A 24,665-nucleotide genomic window follows, 5' to 3' on the forward strand; every position below is an offset into this window, starting at 1 on the left:
AGCATGCAGGCTTAGGTCATACATGGAGTTCTTTGTATTCTGTGCTTAAGGACTGATTTTCAAATACTCCCCCACCCATCACCACCACAAACAGTTACAAGTCATTACACGTCCCAGTGGAAACGGGGCTCGGTGTACTGTCTCTTTGTCAAATACCCGAAAGGAATTCTCTGTCTAATGGAAAAATGAGTCAGGCTGTGCTTCCCAGTAATAGACTTTCAAGAGTCTGGTGGAAAAATGTGGCGACTTCATGCACTGTGCAATGCCAATACTATACACAAGCAGAAAAATGACACCTAATGAGACAACAGCTAATATACATCTGTAACCAAATTAATGTTTTATAGGTCAATGTGAATAAGTATCCTAGCTCTTTGGGAGATAACTTCAGGGTTTAAGAATATTATATCTAACTAGCAAGTTAAAATAATAGATAAGACCAGGGCAAAAGAAAGTAAAAGCATAGAGCAGTTAGCACTTCCAAAACATATTCATTGCTGTCCCACAAGCATATAGACCTTAACTCATCCTTCTGCCCAAGGTAAATGCTGTTATGAAGTTTAGCACAATCTAGCACGTTTCTAACATGTCCCTGATGGCATTGAAAGGAAAACAGATATGTTTCCAGTAAAAGCACTGGATGAAAGACTCTTTAACTTGTATGCAGTTAAATTATTAGAAAAGTAGCTTCTATTTAAATAGGATTCTATTCAAAGCTCTTTTCCTCTTTCCACTAAGCAGTAGATATGCATCCTGCTGACTCACAATGTTACTGAGCTGATAATGAAGTGTTTACCAACTAGAAAGTTACAAAAGCATTAAGCATTAATGCAGGTAAGAGTTACTCTATATCTGTGGTTTATTAAAAAAAAAAAAAAAAGAAAAAGACAGATAATGGAAGGCTGCTGAACAAAGCAGCATAAGTTCCTGAATCAAGGGAATCTTTTTCTAAACCGTATTGCTTTCCCCACAGCACCCTAAGCTGTTAAGCATCCTGAAAAGCTTCAGAAAAAGACATTGCCACAGAATGTTGCCTCCTGCCTTTTGAATGTCATCACTGACACTGATAGATTTTACCTTCTCTAGAGTAAACAATTATAGTTCAGCTATCAAATTGTTCAGCACTCCATAATTAGTTGAAGTGCATGATTTTTTAAGTATTCTGCATCTGGATTGAAGATACAAAATCAATTTTGTTACTCAGAAAAGAAGTCCTCCAGCATGCAGCACTGAACCTCCAAAACCTGTTGAAAACAAATCTTCTCAACTCTAAATTGAGATCTGAGGAGCAAAGGAATATCTTTAAGTATGTTTCAAGGCACATAGTGAAAAACAGAAGCTGCTAATGAAGAAATTCCACTCTTCAGATCTACTCCTAGATATTGGCTCAGATGCATAAGAACAAGACAGAAACTTGACCAGGGATCAAAATCATAGACCACTTTTTTTTTTCTATATCTTCTGCATTTATGCTTGTACATCTATCTGTCTACCTAAATGTCTGTGGTCTACGTTCATACAACACATTCTCACAAGAGAAACATACTCCAAGTCCAGTGGAACTATGCATTCAGGCAGGCATCCATGCAGAGGCATCCTGCACATCTGCAGGTAGACACTTCTCTTAATGAGAGTTTCAGCTCACCAAAAAAGGCATACACCTCCTTGCCTCTGGCAGTCTGTCAGGCACTCCAGGCATAGGCACCCACACACCCGCCCCCACGCTTTCTCCTGTCCCACCCTGACATGCTTCCTTGCATACAGTGTGCCCCTTGTCACAGCTGTCACTGCTCCCTTCTGCAGCACCATTCTGGGAAGCTCAGCTCTCTGCTTCCTAGCAAAGCCTGCAGAACATGAGGTTATCAGACCTGTAGGGTTGCTCTGCTCAGCAGGAGGTGAATTGCCTCATCAGACACTTCTCAAACCAGTGGCAGGGACTTCTATCTCCAGCAAAGCACCTGCAAGGACATCCACTATCCCTTGCATAATACCTCCTTGCCTCAGCAAGCACACCTGCTGCAGGGACCAGGCAGGTCAAACCACGTCAGCCACACTCCATATGGAGAAGCACATGCATGTACTCCCATGCACAGAAAATACCAACCCCCTCAAGGAAATGCCCTCAGTTCCCTTCACCTCTGGTCAGGACGGTAGCAAATGAGAGGATAGCTTTATGGCAGAAGACTTAACAATATTCAGTATCACAGTCATTCTAAGGAGAAACTTTTCATTATATTTTTAGTCACCTGAATAAGGCTGAAAAAAAAAAATCATCCCTTCAAAGGGAAGGATGGGCTTTAATTGTAAAACCAGTGAAGACCTCTGTACTAAAAAGCAGTGTGGCACCAACCTCCATAATTAACAGTTTTTCAGTCTGCTCTTAAAATGAGATTATCACACCAGTTTTACAGCTTTTCTTTACATCCCTAGTTTATCCAGACTTCACTGATACACCTGAAGGTGCAATGCATAAAAGGAAGGAACACTATTATCAGACTGGTTTTTGGCATGGATTTTTCCTTGCCTCAGCTGAGAGAGGGCTAAGGAAGCATGAATTCAGGTCCTAACCAACCTCAGCAGATTGTGACATCCAACAGGTGGATACTGAACACTGCTAACTCAGGATTAATCTATGTAAGGTACTACTTTATACTACTTTACCACATTCATATCCTCTCTTCCTGTCCATTTCAAAGCACCTAGTCCCCTCTCTCAGTGAATTTATTTTTAGAAAGAAGTTAACATAACATGCAAGTGGAGCGGCTTACCTCCCATCTCTGGAAATGGGAATTCTGAAAGAGCAATTTCCTAACAAAAATGCAAAATAATAGAAGTTTAAAACTCATTTTGATATTAGAAAAATCAAGCGACTTTATTCAGAAGTTCAAGTTCAGGAACACAATATTGCAAGTGACATTACAACAGTCCAGCAAGGAAATTGTCTCACATGTGACTCAATCTACCCATTTCTGCATGCCAACTCACAGCTTGGCTCTCAAATGTGGTTTCTACAATTTATCTTAACTCAACTTGCAGTTCCTCAGACCAGTCTAGACTCTTTTCTGCATAAACCTACTCCAGTCTTAGCATAGAAAGAGCTCTTGAGATAATTTGTCCCTTGTGCAAAATTATAGCTAATTATCTTCAGCTGCATGGGCAATCATTTATGTAATACACAGGGCAGCTTCCCACATATTATGCATGCAGGCATGGCTCTAGGCAATATTCCCTCTGACATCACCCCCTTGTTAAGATCACTTTAACAACTGAGACAAAGTTCCCCTAGAGCTGTGTCTGAGTTTCTTTAAATCATGAAATCAGCCTTTCTCCTATTCTCTCAAAAGCCACATAGCTCAAGGGCCAGACTACCCAGAGCACTCAATGAAAAGTTTGTGCCACTAACTGGAGTTCTCCGTGTGTTGTCTTTAGATATGGTCACTCTCTACTTTCCTATCCTTCTCCCTCAGAATTAAAGCAAATTCCAAAGGCTTTGAAATTGGAAGAAACTGAGGAATACAGGGTATCCACGCACAGAGGATCAGGTCTGGTGTGCATTCTTACAAGTATGGACGGGGCAGAATCTTTTCCAATACTTCAATCTATGTAAATTCACAGTGTGAAAATATACTAAAAACATTCCATCTCAAGAAAAACCAGGACCTTTTTTCATCTGGCTTATAGAATAATATTCCTGTATATGGACAGTCTCGGGAGGTACCCCATAATTCATCTTTGACCAGTGAACATCCAGACTTTGAAACTGAGAGAAGTAAACTCCTCTTTACAAGGAGATAGTAAGCCCTCATGTAAACACGGACATAGGCGTCAGGAAGCGTCAAGCAAATTCAGTTTTACTAAGAGATAAGAAGTCTCTCAGATGCAGCCTGATAAAGGAATTTCTTGTTCTTAGTCTCATATATTTGCACTGATAGATTTCTCAAAAGGTGGTCCAAACCCTGAGGGTAACTTAGGAAGTTAAGAGTGTCTAACTTCTTTTGTATTTATATATGACACAAGATCTTGTGCTTGGAAAGCTGTTTCTACCAGTTAGTGTTTCCAGGTTACTGGGCAAGTTTACTGTGTTCATATGAACTCATCCCTTGCATGAAATTTTCACTCAACTACATGCCTGGGTGACACTGAACACATATATCTCCTTTACAGCAAATGGAGATCTTCAAAAAATTTGTCGGTTTCCTTGTTATTGCCGACCTGGTACTTGTCATCAATTCATCTGACATGTGTCACCAGAAACAGGAGAAGGAGTAACACTTGAGGATAGGAGCAGACACAACTGTCATGCCTGGGAGGCTGATTTTTCCCTTCTGTTGCTCAAAATGCCTCTACTCCTGCCTATGACAGAAAATTGAACCCTATAGACAAGACAAAAACATCCCTTTGGAAGCAACTATTATTATTTGATTATGTTGGGTCTCCAGGATTATTAAAACTTGCTACCTGTGCTTGCCATTAACTCCCATGAAGTTTTAATAATATTCTCTGAAATAGAACTGGAAACATTTCCCACAACCAAATCAACACCTAATTATTTTCAATGCCTGGTGAGGGTGGAATGAATATGGAAACCTTTTCTTTTTTTTTTTCCTTTCAGTTTTAACACAAGTAAATGTGACTTTACAAATAATTACTGTGAGACTGCCATTTTTCAAGTTTTTGGTGCCTTTTAAAATTGTATAGCATGTCTTTTTACTTTGCACCTATTCTGCTGGGGTAATGACATTTTGCTTACTTTAAATGTCCTTCACTTTAAGCCTATGTGTCAGTTTGACCAGAATTTGGTGCTGATTTAAATTCTTAACTTGGAACTCGTATATACAGAGAAGCTACTATGAAGTGGACTCCGGGACAGTACATTAACTACTCCAAACTAGCCTTCTGCAGGCCTCCCACAATGAACATTAAAAGTACTTTTGTGCAAAACACCTCTCTCAGATCATCAGTAATGGTTTTTTTAGGATACCAGTTGCTTTTATAAAATCTTTCCCAATTTCATCCTAAGGTAGGTGTATAAATGTAGGTGAGATGAAGCCCTTTCTGGAGGTACCTATTTTTCTCCCTTGACTCCATGAAGACATCAAGGCAACTCACTAGGCTCAGACAACCGACTTTTAGATTTCAGGAGTTCAAAGAAATTAATGTAGATCACTGCAGTGTAGGTACTATGCTGTACATTTGTTATTTAGCTTATAAACTTGTAATATGCATGTGAAGATAAATCCCCAATATGGCTGAGAAAATCAGTTGTTTTGTTCCCATGAAGAGTGTAAAGAATAAGATTAATTCATTGCAGTTGCCAGGGCTTATTAGATTCTCTGAAATTCTTTTTTGATTAAAAAACCCCCTAGTTTTTAAAAATATTATATGCTATTTTATTGCTTCTCTGATAAGTTATGAATTGAATATAAGAGCACATTTGCACCTCAAAAACCATCAGGATTTCAATAAAAATATAAGTTAATCTAAGCAGTTTTTTAAACAGTCCAGTTACTTAACAGTCATTTTTGTCATTACTTTCAGGCACTTTTTCCAGTTATGTACTGCATGACCTTAGAATAACATGAAATGCTCTGTAAGAGTTAATGTGTGTTGGTGGTTTGATGAAAGACTAGAAAAGGAGAAGTATTGATTTTTAAAGTGTTTGCTCCACACGGCATATATTTTTCGTAAGTATAGTCAGTAAACATGACTACTTATGACAACTATACTGTAACAAGTTTCCTGACTGACTGAAAGCACATTTAAAGTTCAAATTCCTACACTGAGACATGATAGAAGCCATGTTGTATTATTCCGGATAGATTAGCAATTAGGTGGAAAAATAGATGCATATCAAAATGTGGCAACACAGCTGACTATCAACGAATAATCAGCACAGAACTAGACTTTTTAAATGGAAGATGTAATGGTTACAATTAATTTCATAGAGAAGGATGTTTTTTTTAGCAGGGTTTTATGATTTGCAGTTTTTCTCTTTCCAGTCAAAATCTCCCTTGTTCTATTGCTCTATCTGCATATTTTCAATGGCTCCTTCTCTCTAGCCTTTGGAAAAAGAATGGTTGTCTGTATACTGCATCCTCTGCCTGATCTGCTGTCTGTGAAGGTTATTCTGTAGCTGCTGTCTACGATAACTGATACTACGTGGAGGCTGAAGTTAAGAGATCTGGTAAGGAAAGATTTGAGGAATATTGCTGGTCAAAATATCTCTGACTTAGGTAGATTTGCCCAGGTCTGGTAATGGGCCTGCCGCCCAGCCTGCTGGCTGGACACAACAGCAGCAGGTCTCTGATAGAGACACATGCAGTAACACAAACAGGTATTTCTAACTGCATTATCCACCTCCATCTTGAGCTACAACCTCAGCCCACACAATACTACTCAAGGTTGAGGGTTTCCTTATACCTCTTCTGTTTTCATTCCAAACGCATCTGTTGCCAGCTGAAAGTTGTTGTTTTTTTAATCAAGAATCCTTGATTTGAAATTAAGAATCCTTCACGTTGCCCACTATTATGACAGTTCCTAGGAAACCTCATGCCTCTAGCTGGTGAGAAAAAAAACAAGAGATTTTTCTGACTGGCAAATTAAAGAGAACGATTTAAACTATAACTTCAGTTCCTGAAAGTCAGCCACACCCTAGGACTCAGAAAGGGCTGGTCTGGGTATCAGTAGGAATGAAAGTAGTGCTGTACTTGGAAGTTAGAATGGGAACAAGAAAAAACTTTACAAGTATGGAAAAGCAACCAAAAAAAAAAAAATTCCTGTAATCAATGCATGACTTATCTGGTGGCACTTCTATATAACTTTTGTTGTAGTTTGCTTCCCAGGTATTGTGAGCTTAAGTATTGCCAGGGAATTGAGACCTTGTACTCATTTTCTTTCAATGTATACAAAAGCCTAACTCCTGACAAAATGTACAAATCCACACAATTCATTATATATGTAAAAGAGATGGACATAAGCACTTCTTCCAGAAAAGAAAATACTCATTTATAAAACATTTCAGTTTGTCAGAAATATTGATATCATAGCACTGACATTTCAATACTAAAGTTACCAGCTCAGATAATTTCAAGCAGAATGTTCTTAAGCTTTACAACTTTCTATTTAATACATACATAAGCTGCAGTTCTTTGAAGAAAGGGTCTTGCAAAACTCTGTATTTATGATCTAAAAAAATCCTCCTTTTTTGCCCCAAACACTTATAGCTGAATACTGGAAAAGGAAAGTAATAATAGCATTTACTCCTGGCATGATGCACGCAGGGAGCATTGAGGACAGTTCATCTAATCTAACATTACCAGAAGCAAGTTACCGTCCTGTTCAGTGCATTCCAAATCACAGACAGACACTGATGCACTGTGTAAGGGACTTTGTAAAACAAGCTTCTCAGAGGCTCTGCACTTTCAAGCTATCATCCACCTATTCTGCAGCTCAGCAGCTGCACTATATAGTGCTTAGCTGCAGGTTCTTACTCCAGTAAACAATGGATATACTATCACATTTCTGCTTTTAACTACCACATGAGCCACCTTAACAGAGCAGCACAGGAGTAGTGCATAGCTAGCTTTTTCTGCTGGGGCAGATTATGCACAAAATGCTTGTGAAAGACAGGAAAGCATTTGCGTACATTTAGTTTTTTTTTTTTTTTAACTGCAGCAACATGGAAAGTCTGTGCTCGCTTTCTGCAGGGATTAAAAAAGTGCTGGAGAAAGCAAAGAACAGTCTGTGATGCTTCAGAAACAACTTGTCATATCAACTCATATTTGTTCATCACACAGTTCTGTTGCAGTTGATTTTATGATATAGTTGTGCCCCCATGGCCAAATTAGGTGTCTAAAGTGCATTTCAGCATCCCTCAGAATTAGGTACCTGCTAGTTCTTCCTTTTTTCTCCCTACACTTCTAGTTCTCCCTTTTCAGCCATCATGCCCAGCCTTCTTTTATCAGCAGGTCCATAGTCAGTGGACAGCACAAAAAGTTTTACACTTCTTTAAAGCCCCAATTTAAGATAGAAACCTCAAACCCAAATTTCAAGAGATTTTCTCTGCCTAGTTAAATATAGTCTTTTACGAGCTCTTTTCGCAGCCACCAGCTGCAATTTTGGAAATGCTAGGTATTCCCTTGGTCCGTCTTCATCTCCTCTCCTTCCTCCACCCTGCTCAGAAACAACAGGAGAGAATTCCTGTGTTTGGTGACTCTGAAAACGCAAGGACATTCTTTCTGCCTGCCACAACATTATGTAAGGATACAATGGCAGAGTGTAGTGTCTTTTAAAGAAACATGATTTGTTCCTTTCAACAAATATATCTTCAGCAATAGTACAGAAATAAGACTGCTTTTCTACAGACTCTAGTCTTCTAGTCTTGGGAAGCAGAAGAAATTGAATGGGGCATGATACAATGGTTCAGACAGACAAGGTGTTTAGTGCCATCTGAAGCACTTCAAGGGCATCTACATCAGCCATTTAGTGCACAACACAGATTCTTAATAGGAGTGACTTTTCCATGTGTCTATAGCTCATTGCACTAACAGGCAACATTGGTACACACAAGAAAAGTTGCTCTCCTGGTGAAACTAAGCAGAAAGTTGCATGATGGGGCCTACCTACAGTGCCCCTTTTGTACTGAGAACACAAGATACCACAAGGAAGGTGGAAAGGCACCAATACCAAGGTCCCTTTGCATCATCTCAGCAACTACTGTGTAGAAATACAACAGTGGAAACATCTACAGACCATGCCCCTCCCTCTCATGTTAAAACAGCTTTAAAAGGTGAGGAAGATTACTGGAATTCAGCACTGTTTCCTAAGCTTTGCATGGAGGCAGGATGACAGGATCTATTTCAGCCACTCAGGAGACTTAGTTATACAGCTGAACTTCCAAGGCATAAACTTATAGGTAGGCTTTTACCTCAATTATACCGCTCAGTACTAAATTGTTATTGAACAGGCGTTTCCCATATGACCTCCAGCAATGGTAAATCAGCCACAGACCACCAAGCAAGAGGTTCCCGTGGGACTCCCTGTAAATGGCGTAGGGGAAGGGTCAAAACCTTTCTCAGAAGTCATATTACCCAGATGCAACACATGGAGATACCTAGACAATTGACTGCTGCTGCTTACCCATAAACTGGCCGGCTATTGACTGTGGTCTACTTGGAAGCACTGCCCAGACAAAGGAAAGCTGACTACATCTGCCCAGCTCCAGGTGACTAGATTAATCTGGTAGGAGCTGGATAACAAAAGTAACATTTTTCTGTAACACACTAAGGAGGGAGTCTGGAGGTTGATAGAAACTGTATTAGGTGGCAACTGCTAATTGGCCTCAGGGATGAAGGAAGTCTAAAGATGAAAGTAATGTTTTTATTTAAAGCCATAGCTCATTCCACCAGTATCCCCAGATGAGATAACAGAGGTAGCTGGAGCAACTCCACTACAAAAAAATCTCATGTTTAATCTCTAATAGGCTGTAATTTACCTCAGGTATTACTGTGCTAATCTAAGCCTTTGTCTTGTTTAGAACATGAGCACTGTACTGGGAGGTTCCTGTTCTCAGGGGCTACCCTCCATTGCCCTTCTTGCTATGTAGCTGATATGGGAGAGGTGTTTACATAGTGAGTTGCTGTTGCAGGGAGGCATTTCCAGCACTCACTTCAACTTTGGCAAACAAAGGGACAAGAATATTCAGGTCAGGACAGCTTTTCCTTTCTAAGACATATAAAAGTACAGATTATTGACATAAAGAGCTGAGTACAGGTGGGCAATACTCTGCTTCGGGATGCTGTCAAATGCATACCTCTACCCATCTTTCCTGAAAAAGAGGAATTGAGAAAACCTCCTTTAGCAGACTTTTGGTCACTCAAGCAGCTGTGAATGGTTCCAGTAAGAATGATGTTTTACTCTTGTTTCTTTAGAGTAACTTCTCTTTTTTTCTTGCTGCTAAAATCTGTGCTGCTAGAAGAAAAAAAAACAAAGACAGAAGCAGACATGAACAGTTTATCTCAGCAGCTGCAAGCAAGCTCACCTTCTGCGAGCAGCTTCTAGCTTCCTCAGTGCGGAGCACTGGCAGGCCCTCACCTCGCCTCTCACTGCCCAGGCTTGCTGAGCCTCCAGGAAAACAGCCAGTCACTGCTGGAAGAAATCCCCTCACCTCTCCCTGTCTCTTTGCTTACAAACTTTACAATAATGCTCATCTGAATGGGAAGCAGCTTCTTTCTGCAGCACACAGCCCTCTTCTATTAAGCTTTCTTATGTTTGCAAGAACCAGTTCCACAGTCACCTTTGAAGAAATGTTTGTTTTGCCAGTTTTCACAAAAGCCCCCCTTAAGCATGTTTCATTTTTGGCTTGCAGTTGTCAAGTGCTCCACAGCTTTTCCTCCCTCTGTGGACCATCATGTTCCAGTATTGTACTTTGTACCAAACACTATGTTAGGTTTTCTCGGTTTCTCCACCTTCCCCATTTCTTCTCTGATGCTACCTATGTACCAGTTTGCTGTCTTTTTTGCTGATCTATCCCACACACATAATTCCTCTCCCCCCTCCTCTTTTTACCATTGAAACAGGAACTCTTTGTGCTTTTCTGCTTTTAATAGAAGACCCATTCCTCCCCCCATAAACACCACATCCTTTTACACAGTGAACTCTGCAGGTGTGTTTTCGTCCTTACCTCTCATTCACCACTCCTCTGGAGCTACTCTTCTAACAACATGCAGACACACTCCCTCCCACACCCCCACACCATGTGCCGAATAACTGACTTTCCAGTCTGCTGCCTTGATAGTAGCTTTTCTGCAGCCGGTTACTTTCCTCTCATACATCCAACAAGTCTCTAATGACTGCTCTTTAGTATAATGATCCAAAAAGCTTTTCTCTTACCTCAACCCTTTCCTCCTCCTCAGCAGACCTGATATATATGCTGAGCTGTTTAAGGAATGTGACTTACACTTGATTTTTTTCCCTTGATTTCAAATGTTGATATTGGTTTCTTGCTGGCTTATTGTTGCTTCTCGGTTCACCAAAGGAAGAAGATCTCCTGCTCTCCAAGCACTGGTACTCTCTCTGTATCCATACTAGCTTGATGTATATGCATAACTAGGTATGGTAGGTATGCTTTACCTCATAAAAAACAGTGATGAGTAGGGCCATCTTGTGAGTGGTGGTTCTGTCAATTTTTCAGTGCCTGTATGATATGGTTCCCTGGCTCAAAAGAAAGGTGGAGGTTTTATTCTGGCAGAACAAGATTCACGAATACAGGTTGCTTAGCCATGCCCCTTGTCTAACCATATTTTCCCATCTGAAACACCCATCCTTACATGTTCATTGACAAAGTTGTTTTTGAACTGTGGTAGCTCAATCTTTCAATTATAAAATTGTAATGTAAAATCTTGTCACCAATAAAATGAGCACACACCTCACGTTTACTTTTGACTGCCTACAATCTTGAGTTAATTTCCAGTATCAGAGGTCCATTAGCAGCACAAACATTCACAGGCACCTAAAGTAACTTTCCAAAGTAATTACATAAGAGAAGTGGAGAGCTCCTTCTTCACCACAGATCAAAGACCTCCACCCCATGCTTTAACTTGTCTTTCAAGCCTGAGAGGCATAGGGATTTGTCAAACAATTAGGTGCTGGAGATCAACAGTTCTCTGAAAATTTCCTGTTCTTGGTTCTTCATTTAGGAAATGGTAGAGGGCTGCTACTAGGGCCTGCAATTTTATGGGTTTTAAAACAGACCAACAGGATGTCAACACCCTTCCCACTATAATACCTAAGTAAAGCAATTGAACACTGTTGTTACAGGGGAAAACTGCTCAGCTCACCTGGGTTAAATCCAGTCAGGATCAAAGTGGTTTATTGATTTCTTAATGACACATAATTAACCGACATTCAGAATCAATATCAGCAATACAATGGATAAACTAAAATGCTCAACAATTACAAAATGTTAATGAGCACCTACAAATTTTTGTAACTAACCTCTTAACTAACACCCAAGGTTCTAATTCCCTCCCAAATACACACTCATACAGTTACATGCACACACATCCCCTCTCATAGGCAGTATGGGTTAGAAGCATGCCCTTTCAGGCCTGCAAATTCTCCTATTTACCCACATTTCCTGTTGGAGACTTGGGTGCTCTAGCTTCATGGGTGTCTCTACTGCTCCCTGCAACCCACCAAGCCACACAGTGATGAGAAAACACCCCACTAGTTTGTACACCTGAGATGTGGGTCTCTACATGTTGCACTCACACAGTAGCTGGATCCAGTCTACTAATGGCACCTGATCTGACTGCTGTTCTGTCACGCTTGCTCCAAGGTCTCTCCCCGCAATCACAAGTTTTCATGCTTATTTTGTACTTTTCAAGCTGACTCCTTCTATTCTTAACATTCTCTTGTAATCCCCAGGTTACTATTTAACTGGGATGAAGGTCATCTAAAGCAAACTTAGTCATTTTTACTTTCTTTCTAGCACTATCTATCTGGTTTTGGACAAACACCCTTTCAGAACAGTTTTGGGTATTCTGTTCACACTCATATTCCTATCGTATCAGCTGTTGTTACCCAGACCACATTAGCAAGAAGGTGTTCCAAAGACTCCCATACGACCACATTTAAAAGACCAGAGCTAGAATTCCTTTCCTCTCACTCTCCTATGGAGGCATATACTATTACTGGCAAAGGTTATGCAGTTTCAGCTGTCATTGGTGTGGTTTTTTGTTAGAGTATATCCTTAGTTTGCCTTCAGAACAAACTAGAGCAATTATGAAAGAGGTATCTATATTTCTCTAAAATAGTGAATTTCTTATTTTATACCTACTCACCTCAATACCAATCCTTAAATAGATTCTGACTGTCCAAAAGCCAGATAGAACACAGAAAGCAAATTGAACTCAGAAATCACAGTACTGTCTTTGAAAACCAGCATGCATTTACAGGACTATAGTATTTTTTTCCTAGAATGGCACTTCACTAACAATCATTCAATAGATTTTTTTAATTACAGGCAGAGTTATCACCACTATCACTATTAAGTCTGCAAATAGCATTTCAAATTCTGAGATCCTCTCATGTACTATGTTTCCTGCAGTTGCAGTAGGTTGAGAGTAAAGCTGTAGCAGAAACTGTAGTCTAGCCAGGGTAAAATCTTTCTCCTGCATCCTCACTTAGCCAATGAAGGGCACAGCATACTCCAGTTATTCACAGAGTGTTTGAAACATTGGCACTTAGAAATCCCACAGGCATCTCTGCCTTGCAGAAAGCCTACCAAAGGAATGCTCCATCACACTGTGGCACGAGAAAAGTGCAGATAGGCACGATGACTCCATCAATCATTTCTGTCCCTGTTTGGGAGGGAAGGGAGGAGGGAAGGAAATTCCAGCACTATTCTTCAGATCTAGGCCAATGGGAAACTTATAAACACTAATATTTTTCAAACAGGCATGCCCCAGCATGTCATGACAGGATATATACTCTCTGTCTGCTACAGTTATTGGAGGAAATGGGGGGAGATGTCATGATGCCAAGTAACTTGCCCATGGAAGAGTAAGTAGATGAAGCAAAAGGAAAATTTGTGCAAATGCAGAGAGATTTTTTTTACACTGACAAAGGAAAAACCCTGGAACAGCACAGTGTGCTGGAGATGCTGGATAAGGCCACACTGCTAGCTACCCATATTCTTTCTGCTTCCAGACTTTCCTTCTCTTTGGTACTCAGCAGCTCTGGAAATATACATCTGTATAGATGTGAAAATCACCTGTGAAACAACTACTCCTCATCTACTGAGGCTTCAGGCCTTTTTTTTCCAGGCCATTCCTCCTAGTCTTATTGTTTTGTATCAGCTTGCTCTTCTCTGTCTGCTCCACATCACACTGGCTTCTGCCACCTCCTCCTTCACCTTGCCACAGATGGGTTAGTATCTTCTTTTTTTTCTGAATTCCCTTGGTAATGGTACTTTCTTATCTAGTGCCAGATGTGGAAAAACTTTCTCTGATGGCTAACATTAATTCATGTCTCCTCTGCAAGAGTGAATAGCTCACTACACTTCATTTAATTTGATAAGCTGTAACCTTAAACTGCAACAGCACTCCAGTACCTCCTTAAAATTATAACAGAAAAAAATTCAATTGCTTGGCAATGCATTGTGACTTCAACTTACCCACGATGAAGCAACCAGAGCAATAGGGGTGATAATGAATAATAGAAACAGTGAAGAACTGGATAGCTGCTAGTTCTTTGCATTGTGTTAATCTCCGGTTCTCTGTTCTTTTTCACAGTTATCTGTTTCTGCTAGTTTGCCTCTGTAACAAGCTGAGCACTGTTAAAGATGAAAACAGAAAGCTCTTGGATGCTTTCTCCCCACTGAGAAAATTCATAACTACCCTCTCTTCTAATTTCAAGGAAAGATGAGAATATGTGGGTTTGTTCAGACTGAAATATTAGTAATTATAATGTCATTATCCCATTGTTTGGCTTCTCCTGTTAGCAGTACCACAGGTGAACTGCTGCAAAATATGCTCTAATTTGTAACTTTCCCTGAACTTGACAGTCAGATTGACTTTATCTTGATGGCACAGAATAATCTGAACAGCTTTTATTAGCCTACTTTCTGAGCTATCCCTTCTGCTTTAATACCTCCTTTTATATATATATATATGTTTCTCAGTTCTCAAAATAGCCTTTTAAAATGTAGTTTTTAAGACTAATCTTAAACAGCTGTCCTAAAAGGCTTTGTTATTGGTTTTATGAGTGGCAACATTTGACTTTGGTAAAGATGTTGCTTAAGCATTGACAGATAACTCATTTTCCAGCTGATACATTCTCTGCTTAAAACTGCCTGCTCCACTCTACATTCACACTGTTAACAAGTTGCGAACAAATGCTTGCTGAAAATCCTGAAACATTTAAGGGTTTGTAAAGACTTGCACCACTTAAGAAATGTGAGTCAAAAGCAGCCAACAACTTCTGTGGCAGTTATCTGTCAGCATTTTCCTTAATTTTTAAGGAAAGGTTCACTTGTAAAGGTTCAGTGAAGAGGTCTGGTGAGAAGGCTTAGATATCAGAAAATGCCATCTCTCTGAGTGCTACTAGCAATACCACATTCTTTGCACAGACATAGACTTTGTGTTATTTTAACAGTCTTAAATAAAAACACCTCACCAAGTTTCTCCATTTGAAATAGCATCTATGCAAAAGAGGTAGTTGTACTCTTTTTAACTCCAAGGCTTTTTTTTTTTTTTTTTTTTTTTTGGCCTATCAACCAAAATATTTTTTTTCAATAAAATATAATTTATACTAAAAATAGCATGCAATTAGACTCAAAAGAGAAACCACGATAATACATTCTCTCTCATATATATTCAGTATAAGAACCAAATAAGAAAATGAAGCAAAAAAAGAAATTAAAGAACCTTGAATTCCAGAATCTGTATAAAAATGATGGTGTTTTACTATCTGAAGATGATATTATACTTCTTGACATCTGAAACTTGTCCCTGGATGACAGAAAGCAGAAACATCCTAAACTTCCCTAACTAGTCTGAACTTAACTAGACTTACTTAGTCTTCATAATATAAGCAACCCAAAATGTAACTCTTTTCCTATATTCTTCATATATCATGTGTCAAAAATCATTTCTCTCAGTTTCAGTAGAGGTGTTGTAAGTTTAAAATGACTTTGTATTGTGAAAATAATTTTACTGATTACTATTTTCACATCTATATTTACACGTCTCCTACAAGGGAGCCTACGAAACACGTTGCTTCAGGCAGACTGCCAAAGCCAAGGTGGTATCAAACAAGCAACCATACTTAAGGAGCACCCAGAAAGTATCCCAGTCAACTACAACTTGGTTTCCAAAGAGCCCTCTGAATGCTGAACAGGTAGCAGGTATTGCAGCGGTCATCTGACTACTGAGAAGTTACTTGCAGTTCTCTCTATATAGAAGACCTTAGGAGACTGAGATGGTGCTCGTAATGACTAAAATACATTTGATAATCTGAGATAAAATGTGCCACAGCACAGAAGGGAGCATTTTAGCATGGTCAGTTTATCTGTTAATGACATGTTAATCAGCAAAAGACATCTGAAGAGTTTTGGAATCTTGCAAAGTATCTATTTCCTTCGTCTCCCGCTCTTTAAACTGCACGTTTCTCTGCAGAGCACTGAAGAATCCCCACATATGTTTCTCCAAGATGTTACTCCCAATCACATATAAATTGAACCAATTCTTTGTCTTTCTATCCAAATGAAGGAGTCACCTTTATCATGAACTTGATGTGCCATGAATCACAACGACTTTGAACCATGCTAATAGTCACAAACACTGCTAATCAGAGCTCTGTCAGGGCCCAGTGATAAAGAAACTCACACCATAAATGTTGTTGCTCATGAATCACAAAAACTGCAACCCAAAAGCTCTTCTCTATCATTGATCTGAGATGCAGGTGCTAACTTACACTGCTCAGCTTGATAAGCTTAGGTTGATAGGTTGTCAGCCTACAGAGGGATCTTGAAATAACATCCAGAAGATAGAAAGGCTCAAATATTTGTCACACACTGGTGACACAACTTTGTGTGTTGCAAACTACCATCATGTTCATCTCACAGGCCAAGGCACAACTGCATGGTTTGTAGATATTTGCAAAGGTCATATCAACGATACCAAATATCCTCAGCAATCGGACTAGAGTCTGAAAGACCATTTTTATCTTGACCTGAGTCTAGGGCTCTTGAGAACTTTACAGAACAATTGCCAATTCTACTGGCACTCTGATCAACTGATACATGCTGGGCTGTCACTCCACTAGCACCTTTTCTCTGATCAACTGCTTAAATGAGCCTATGGCCAGGATGTGCACCCTGACGCTCATAAGTGCTGTGGCATTTTTCAACAGGATTATCAGAAACCATATGTTCTCAAAGCTGAGCATACACACCTGTTTAAAGTCTCCTTGGTGTGGCCGAAGAAGCTGGTTTATGTCTATCACCATGCTAGCTCTTCCTGCTCTGGTATTTGATCCTGGAAGGGCTTCAAGCTGCATGGCTTCCTATCCAAATTCCTGGTTCCCACCCCTTCTCAGACAATCTAGCCCTCACATGGCTACTTCAGAGACTGCATCATGGATTGAAATTTTAGCTTTGCCAAATTTATTGTTACAAAAGCAAAAATTCAACTTTCAACTTTACTCTGCTGTACAAGAAGAAACATCCTCTAATATCAAAACCCGCAAGAAATGTGGGGAAAGCTAATAGAATATTTCACCGACCAGCAAAGGCAGACTCATAGGGATTGATATAGTTTTAAAAGCCTGTTTTCTTTAAAAATAATCTTACTTATCAAAAACACGACTATTCATTATGAAGTTGAATGAAATGATCAAAGTATGCAGAAAGGATTCTCCTCATAAAAAAGTCAAAACTATTTTATGAAGCAAAATTCTTATATTGGTTTATGAAAAAAATAATTTCTGTTACATATGCCTTATACTGAAAAGTTTGTATCAGAATAAAACTGACTTACCTTGTCCTTTATAAAAGGGGTATTTTAATAGTTGAAATTGAGGCACCAAAATCATAGAAAAATTTAGGATAGAAGGGACCCGCGGGGGTCATCTAGTCAAACCTCCTGCTCCAAGCAGGGTTAATATCAAGGTTAGATCAAGGTGCTCAGAGCCTTGTCCACTCAAATTTTCAACATCTCCAGAGATGAAGAATCCACAATCCTTCGATGATAGCATTGATCTGCAAAAAAAGTTTCTGAATCTTTATGTGAGAGAACAGATTGAACTGTCCAAGAAGGCTCATCATTACTTTAAACTGGTACTTCTGTAATATTTACAAATACATGGCTGAAGATGAGACACTAACACAAGGTACTACCATTTTTTTGCCTTGCACGTACATTGAGTACTCTGGAAAACGGCAAATCCCTAACAGCCTTACTGGCTAGGGATGATGGTTTGGAATGCCACTTATTGATTGATCTGCCTTGAAAAGGTGGAGGAGAGAATTTGTTTAGACAATACCCTAGACAATACCCTAGGAGTCTTCCTCCTCAGGTTTTTGATGCAACTTTGGCTTGTTAAAGAGTGCAGTCAGAGAGAAAAGGGGAAATTGGAGTGCCAGCTAGCTCTCGTGCACATTTCCCATAAAACTTAACCTCCTTCAAGGGTTTCATGACTCTTGCCTCCTTTACCAGCTATAGTCAAACCCTCGTATTAATATAGACTAAAATAAGATTTCTTACTTCTAGCAAACCTCTTCAGAAAAAACAGATTTTTCTGTAATTAACACTTTTCTCTCAAACTTTTTGTTAGCAGAGAACACCAAGTGCAGAGATTTTCAGGCACATACACATTTTTAAAAGAATCAATACTGCAAGTCAATAGTTCTTATTTTCTGACATTGCAATTCAAGTTCCCATTTCTAATATTTTCCTTCTATATGGAGTTTTCCTTTAACAATAGTTACAAAAAATGATATCTTAGGAATAATTTAACTTCAACCATTTTCAAACATTTTGATTACTACAATTTCAGAAGGAATATTATATATTTGAAAAAATAAAATTGTTTCAGCTTTCCATCTGCCATTAGTAAGTAGTACATTAAACATTGTCTTACAGTCCAAATCTACTAATTACAATATACAAGTTATCACTAAGATTGCTTACAGCTGACACTAATGTAATGAAACTGCAGTCAATCTTGCTACTATTCTTTCTTTTTTTTTTCATTTTACTATAATTTTTATACACATCACTGCAAAAGACTTTACAGCTTCCAAGGAAAATGTGGTGAGATGAAAACTCAATTGTTCTTTCATTATCTCATTATTCAATGAAAAACATTCACGTACGTTCTACTGAGTTTTTCTATTTCTCTATTTTTTTTGACAGAAGTGTTAATTAGTACTCCTAAAGATGCACATTTTTGATACCTATAACCAGGCATTTTCCTTATTTCTTCGGTGCTTGTAACTAACAAAGATCTTCACTGATCATGACAGAGGACTCTTCAAACAGGGAGTCATTAACAGCAGTATTTTCAGAGACTGATCTTGGGCAATCAAACGGTCTGTTCTGAGGTTTTCAAAACCAACGTTAATTATCACAGAAAAATCTAAAATTGGGTTTATACTATACAAGTTCCAGATACTTTTTTCCCCCTTTTTTTCCCCCTTAATCTCTAATATGGCTACTCACTGGAATCCATCCATCATACATTGACTTTGCACTCAAATTTTAGGATTCTCCTCTTTCCTTGATTGCATACTGCCTGCATTTTGGTAAATACTCAGACTCAGCTTGGCTGCATACCAATAAATTCCCCAAATGGAGAAATAGGGGCATAGAGAAAGTTCAGGCTGCACTTGAGTTCTAATCCTACTAACAAAATATATATGAATGCAACAAGATTGGTTTCATACTAGATTTTCCATAATCTTTCAAAGCTATCTTAATAAGCCTGAGAGGCACATGTCCCTCCACACACTAAACTCTTCCATTGTGCCCCAGAATGCCCCATGTGCCCCATTCTCTACCAAAACCTTAATTTTCAGGAAGGCTTTAAAGTACTCCTTTTATTTTTAGGGCAGTTTCTCCCTGCACCACCATCATGTGTGTCTAGAGAGAGACCGACAGGGAATGTGGATGCTTGTGAATGCATGTCCAACAATATCTTTTCACAGTATACTGCTTTTACATGAGAGACGGCCCAGACCAGCTTTAGCCATACAGTTGAGTACTACACATTTAAAATTAAGAAACTAACAGAGGATAAACTGCATGCCTGGGAATGCAATCAGCCTTCTTGGGAAGGAGGCTGGATGTTCCCTTCTTTGAGAAATTAATTTTTATTTTAGGGTGGTGCTGTCTATCATCACATTGCGGTCCTACACTTCCATGTTGCTGGCTGGGGCTCCAGAACCAGACTCCGTGAAGGAAACAGCCAGTGCGGGGGCACGTTTTAGGCTGCATCAGGGGCAGACTCTCCTAGACATTAGTAGCCTGTTACAATTCCCTTGTCCCCATGAATCTCAAAATAGCCTAAGATGAGAGTGGTAAATGTGATTAGAAGGCAGCAGTGACCAAGTACGCCAGAAAGAAATCCTGCTTAGTAAAAACGTGTCACATCCCAGGTTACCACTAGCTAGATGCAGTGCTCAGGCACTTTATACATAGCATGGCTGGGAACCTCAGAATAGCTTTAGCTGTTGCCCACTTGTTCACCAGCATAGCTATAGGACACAGTGTAACTCCCGACCAAGATGTACATTGTTCCTCATGCATGGCATGCTTGGAAAAGGGGACAGTGCAGTGTGCATAGGGCAGACATAATTGAAGTGGTGTAGGCTTATGAGAGTACTCAGATAGAAAGACAGTAACATTTTTCAGCATTTCCACAGAAGGCCCAATGCAGTTCTCTAAGCCACAAGCCTTAGTGGTGAAATTTTAGTGCTTTTTAATGTAAAAGCAGGGTCTACTGAAGTCTGCAGGGCCATAAAATATGTTTAGCAGTAGGGACTAAAAGGGCAATTAGTAACACCTACGGGAAGCACAGGTACTGTTCCATAAACTTAAAAGGTATGCTGGGCTTTTTATTAGGATGAGGATCTATAGCACAAAGCTTCCCTCATCTGAGTATCTCAAAACCTGTTTTGTGAACATTGCTCCAAATGAGACAATGTTCCTGAAAAAGTAACATACTGAGGAAAAACAAAATAACAGTGCCATCTACTGTTCCTATTTAACAGCAGACTGTTGAATGCTAGTTTCTTTTCCTTAGATTTCACTGTGAAATAAACTATGCTTATCCTTGCAATTACCTGAATGACACTGTTTTTATTGCATATGTATTTTGTTGACAGCACTCTTTAAACCTCTCCTTCTGGCATTCAGCAGGAACTGGCTAACATTTGTGTTGAGCCTGTAGCAAGTTCAGTTTGAGCCTTAGTCACAGCAAATTGCTTGCAGCTCTCAATATGAAAAAGTGAAGAGATGCAAGATACTGAGAGAATGTACTGGGAAACTATCACTATACAATTGTCCTGTTCTTATATTTTTCACTGGGAATCTGCTACTGGACATCGATGGGCACATCCTAATGTTCTGTTCAGTAGTAGTCCATGAAGGAATGTTTTCCTACAGCGTTAGCCTGATATCAGCACTAAAAGCAAAAATAGAGTGAAGTCCTCAAAAAGTCTCTTATATCTGCAAGAAATAGCAATGATTAGTATTTCAAAGATGTTAGGATCCACTATTTTGATTTTTTCAGCATATGTTAAATAAAGGAAGTTACTGGTAATCAGATTCACACAGGGCAAGCATTTAATTACATCAACTTAAACAAAAACAAACTGAAAATAAATATGGCTCTGAATGTTTCCCTGAGAAAAAAATTCTCATTTCTCAATTACCAAAAATTCTGCATTAGGCCTTCTTCCTCAGCCTGTCTTTTGGATTTTATTTTCTAGCATATGATCTCCAGTAATGACGAACTTCTGAGACCTTACATAACTTTAAGCAACTGAGGATAACATGTTTAACTTGAACAGTCAAGGTGCATCTACATTAGCAGTTTAGTGAGCAGCATAATTTCTCTTAGGTATGAATGTGCTGTGTATCCACACTCACAGTTACATGGAACACACTTTGTGTGCACAGTGGTTTCTCTCCTGAAATAAGCAGAAAGCTTTATACTGGATTGTGATCCAGAGTGCCCAGTGGGGCACAAAGTAGGGTCACAAAGTTCAGCCTTCAGAGGAAGAATTCAGCAACTCTGAAGTCTTCCTGCTACATGCAAGCAATAATTCTTGAAAATTCTATAGTTCTCTTCTCTTCCTTCAAGGAAATCCCAAATGATCAAGAAGGTAGAGATCAGTCACTGGTTCCTGGGCCCTCCAAAAAAATATAAACCAAAGCAGCATCTTGGCAGGTTCATCACTGCAAGCCACTAGCTGACAGATACAAATTTACTCTTGGCCTTTCTACTTCCAAAGAGGACTACTTTCATGAAGTATTTGCCGTATCAATGTAAGTGATATCATACCACCATCACATCCTCAGTTCAGGAGAACCAAACCAACAGCAGCTATCTGACAGTTACCACCTGGACCCTATCAGAGACTACTCCTCTGGTGAACCCAAGCAAGGACCAAGAATTTCACTGGGAGGCTGAACAATACAATGTTAGTATGCAAAGATCACAAGGAAGCTGATCTCTGTAGAGTTCCCTCCTACAGGATCAATGCTGCATTGAGTTAAAAGAATAAATGAAGGCAACAAATTTGAAAAACAGGGATAGAAATCAAGTTTCTGGTACAGCCAGGGAAGTCCATCCCTATTACAATGAGCTGCAGGAGAATTTTGTCTGGGAGAATGAAAACAAGGCTACTGCACTATTCAACATACAGTCTCTGGGACCTGCAGCTTTCCTGAAATAGGGTCCTGAGAGACTCTCACCTCCTTACTACATTGGGCACTAAAGCAGAGGAAAACAGAGGTCCCTGTTGAGAGACATTTAAAGGCTTTGGGGAAAAAAAAAGAGAGAGAGAGATGATTCACCAGCATTCCAAATGAGAGCATCCTAATACCCTGAAGTCTCAACATGCGAATGCTGAAAGAGAAGTGATTTGGTAACATTAGAGCTCTGACTTCAACTCGATACAGGATGGCACTGGGTGGGAGATGGTAATTCCTGTGGTTCATGACTTCAGGAAGATTGCCTATCTATTGCTAGTGGTGAAAGCCTAGACCAGACCATTTAGCAAAAGATCTCTGCCTACATCTTTCCCCTAGCAACAGCTAATGACATACTAAAGCCATGTTTCCATGTAGTTGCAGCAGTGACTTAATGGATAGGGGGAAAGGAAGGTACAGCAGCTGTTTATTAGGATCATACAGTTAATTTGCTTCTATTAGGACATCGGTCAATCAGTTTCTTTTCCTACCCCTGTGTGACTGTGTTACCCATACTCATATAAATGCATCATCTGGCAATACATTAGGAGGGTCTGTTCTGAAACCATAGACAGACAGTGCTGTTAGGCAAGGTAAAATTTAATTCCACTCCAGCAAAAAACAGCAGTAACAAGAAAAGGATGCCACAAGACTGCAAAAGGGTGAATGCTGAAGGTGCTGTTCTGCATGCTGCTGTGCATGGGGCCAAGCACACAGATCAGCACTAGCCTTTAATTGATAACACAGGCTCTGGAATATATTTCCAGCAGTGCCCCAGGTGTTAACATATTTTGTCACAGTCCTTGATCTGCTGTGTTTTCTCCTTGCTCACTTTGTATTTTCCATTATGTAGTCAAAAGGCACCACAGGGGAGAGAAAGAATTTTTAGCATAAATGGCTACTACCTTTCTTGCAGGCAGTACTTTTTATGGTACAAGTGGTGACTGGAAGGACTGGACACAGAAAGTAAAATGGGAGGAGGGAGATGGAAGAGTAGATCTCCAGTTGAGGAGTACTTTTCCAGAAAGCAGGGGTGGGAGACAGTTCACTGGGAAGATATATTCCTTGCCGAATTTCTCTATTTCAATGGAACATGAGTTGATAGCAGGCCAGAGCATGACCCAGTGAGGCATGGGAACGTAAGTAAACTTCAGTTTCAGCAAACATTCAAGGTAGTCAACTTTTGCTGGACCTGATACTTTCCAACACAGAGATTCCACCCCAATCAGGGATGTGAAGGCTGGGGGCAGACTTGGCTACAGTGACCATGGAGTGTGGTGGAGTTCAGCAGGAGGAAACAAGGGAAGTCACAGGATCACAACTCTGGACTTCAGAACAGACTTCAGCCTGTTCAGGGATTTGCTTTGTAGAAAGGACCTAGATAGCTAGATGATTATCAGGATCTTGTCCTCCATGTTCACAAATGGTCCATCCCAACAAGCAGGAAATCAGGCAAAGGTGACAGGAGGCCTGTGCGGATAAAGAAAGAGATCTTGAAAAATCTCAAACATAAAAAGGAAGCGTACAAGAAGTGGAAGGAGGCACAGGTGACCCAGAAGGAATATAGAGACATTGTCTGAGTGCACACAGATAGGATTAAGAAAGCCAAAGCCCATTTGGCATTGAATCCAGCAAGGGATGTGAAGGGCAACAAGGGCTGCTATAGGTGTACCAACAGCACTAGGGAAAAATGTGGCCCACTGCTGAACAGAGCAAGGGACCTGGTAAAAAGGACAAATAGAAGGCTGAGGTACAATGCCTTATTCACCTTATTCTTTATTGGTGGACTTGCCTTCAGGAGTCCCAGACCATGGCATCTGTGGGAGAGCCTGGAGCAAGGAAGACCCTTGGTAGAGAAGGATCAGGTTAGGGAGCATTTAAACAAACAGGATGTACACAAGTCCATGGGACCTGACAGAATGCACCCATGAGTGCTGAGGGAGCTGGTCAATGTCACTGCAAGGGCACTTTCAGTTCTCTTTGAACGGTCTTAGCTATCAGTAGAGGCTCCTGATGGCTGGAAGAAAGCTAATGTCATCCCTATCTTCAAGAAGGGGAAGAAGGCAGACTGCCCCAGGGAATTACAGGCCACTCAGCCTCACCTCAATCCTTGGGAAGGTGATAGAGCAAATAATCATTGAAACCACTACCAAACATATGAAGGACAAGAAGGTGATTGGGAGAAAA

The sequence above is a fragment of the Dromaius novaehollandiae genome, chromosome 25 (assembly GCF_036370855.1).
Source record: "Dromaius novaehollandiae isolate bDroNov1 chromosome 25, bDroNov1.hap1, whole genome shotgun sequence".
NCBI classification, from domain to species: Eukaryota; Metazoa; Chordata; class Aves; order Casuariiformes; family Dromaiidae; genus Dromaius; species Dromaius novaehollandiae.